At 40.7% G+C, this 2,500-nt stretch overlaps 1 protein-coding gene across 1 annotated transcript in view; it reads right to left on the reverse strand.

The window, feature by feature from the left end:
• LOC135095007 (dystroglycan 1-like) overlaps positions 1 to 425 on the reverse strand; it is a 57,096-nt gene extending 56,671 nt beyond the window's left edge. The window contains 1 exon segment of the mRNA XM_063995602.1: positions 339 to 425. The gene's annotated coding sequence lies outside the window, so the exon portion shown is untranslated.
• Positions 426 to 2,500: the final 2,075 nt, after the last annotated feature.

Raw genomic sequence — 2,500 nt, forward strand, 5'->3', positions numbered from 1 at the left:
AGAGAGAGAGAAAGCATGGGACTTAAACGAAGAGGAGGAGGAGGAAGACGACGAAAAAGGAGGAGAATAAACGTAGGAATAGAAGGAACTAAAGGAGAAGGAGAACCACGAGGAGGAGGAGGAGGAGGAGGAGGAGGAGGAGGAGGAGGAGGAGGAGGAGGAAGAGGAGGAGGAGGAGGAGGGATCTTCCTATTTGGGGAGGAAAGGAGGGAGAGAGAGAATGGTATTATTTTCCCTTCTCCTCCCTCCACCGTGTGTCCCTCTTCCTCCACCCCTTTCCTCCTGTATCCTAAGGGTGGTTGCTTGCTACTGTACGGGCGTGATGGGTGTGCACTCACCATAAAGCACTGTTATAGTTCCGGGAGACAGAGCGCAACCTCCCTCCCTCACTGCTAAAAGGCAACTGAGAATGTCTCGTTTTCTTTCATGCCCTCCCTCTCCCCGGCTGGTTATAGTTGCCTATTCTTGTTTTTTACTTTTCATTTTTATCTCCACCATTTTGTTATTTTACTCGTTTCTCATGCATGGTGTTGCTACTAAGATTTAATTTGCGTGTTCTTGTGTGGTTTTTTGTGTCATAGATGGTTTGGCTTAGGTGTAATTTGAGTTTTTTACTGTTGTATTGGTTTGTGTACTTGCCAGTCGCTTCCAATATGGTGGTGCTGAAGTTCTGTGTTTATGTATTTATTTATTTATCCAGCCGCCTATCTGCTCAGTTATCCTTGCTGGTATTAATATTGCGGCTTGTCGATCTATCCATTTTCTAAGCTCGCTGTCAATCTATCTATTTACCTACCTTCATTGTATATTCCTTTATTTATTTATCTATCCATCCAACGGTGTATTTATCTATTCATCTACCTGACTCATGCCTGCTATGCCGTCTAATCTATTTATTAATCTCTCTATTTATTTGTCTATCTATTCTCGTTCAGAGTATTAATCTATCTATATATCTATTTATCTATTCATTCAAGCGTTTATCTAACTTGTCTATCTATTCATCTGTTTAATCATATGTCCGTTAGACAAACCAAAGCGTGTAATTGTTGCATATCTATCCATCAACCAGTTTGTCAATACTCTGTCTATCACCCATGTCCAGGCTTCATGTCTATCTATCTACCCATCTATCGAACAATATTCATCTATTATCAAACCCAAACAAACACAATCATTTCTTATACTATCAATCCATCATCCTGTATATTAATCATTCATCCAAACACTCTATTTATTTATCGATCAATCAAAACTCGAAGATATACTCGTACAGCTTTCATCCCCCAAACAAGACGCCAGTGTGCCATGTCTTGTTATTTCCGAGTTAAGTGGATGACATTTCCATTCCCGATAAGCAGGCGACGCTATCAAGGCGGCCACTGATGTTACCTTGAGATGTGTAATGATACCGACGCATTCTGTTAGACAAGAGAGTGGTAAGAAAGGAAAGAACAGTCCCTAGAGCCGGAGCTGTTTGGTTTAAATGTTTTGGCGGGAAATAATGTGTCGTCTTGAATCCGGGACTGTGTTGTTTTGTTTCTAACTTGTAACTTATTGATTATTGAACACACTCGTTCACTCACTCGCAAAGCAACTAACGAACTAACTGACCGACTCGTTTTCCTCTTTTTTCTTTAAGGATTTATTTAATTATTTTTTTTATTGATTATTTTTGTCCGTTTTTTTTTTTTTCTTTAGTTTTCCTTTCTTTTTTCATCGTGATGGTGATAGTGGTGACGATGGTGGTATGGTGATGGTGACAGTGTACGAGTATGTATGCTTACTGATCAGCCCCTCCTGACGCCCACACGCCCGCCACCACGCCCACCTTACCTGATATTATTACGGCCACTCACGCCCACCACGCCAGCTATTTTTTCCCTTCCCCTTCCAATCCCGTATTCTGAAACGCTGTGCCCTCTCACCTCGACTATTTTGAAAGCCACAGAGATGGTTAACCGGGTTCTGAAGAGTGTTTCTCCTATTCGTAATGTAGAAATGTTGTTACTCTGTCGCTAGAACCATGAAAACACTTGAAAACCCGTGTAATTTTTACATCGACTATTTTGAAAGGCCACGAAGATGAACAAATAACTAACTATCTAACTATCCAACAAACTATTCCACCCAGCAGCTAAATGACTATTAAACTGACTGACTGACTGATTGACTGACTGACTGACTGACTGACCAACTAAACCAAATATTTAAACCTCTAATAAATAAATGAACACACACACACACACACACACACACACACACACACCAACCTAACGTAACGTAACCTAACCTAACCTAACCTAACCTAACCTAACCTAACCTAACCTAACGTAACTTAACCTAACGTAACCTAACCTAACCTAACCTAACCTAACCTAACCTAACCTAACCTAACCTAACGTAACTTAACCTAACGTAACCTAACCTAACCTAACCTAACCTAACCTAACCTAACCTAACCTAACCTAACGTAACTTAACCTAACGTAACCTAACCT

Source organism: Scylla paramamosain, chromosome 47 (genome assembly GCF_035594125.1).
Source record: "Scylla paramamosain isolate STU-SP2022 chromosome 47, ASM3559412v1, whole genome shotgun sequence".
Taxonomy (NCBI): domain Eukaryota; kingdom Metazoa; phylum Arthropoda; class Malacostraca; order Decapoda; family Portunidae; genus Scylla; species Scylla paramamosain.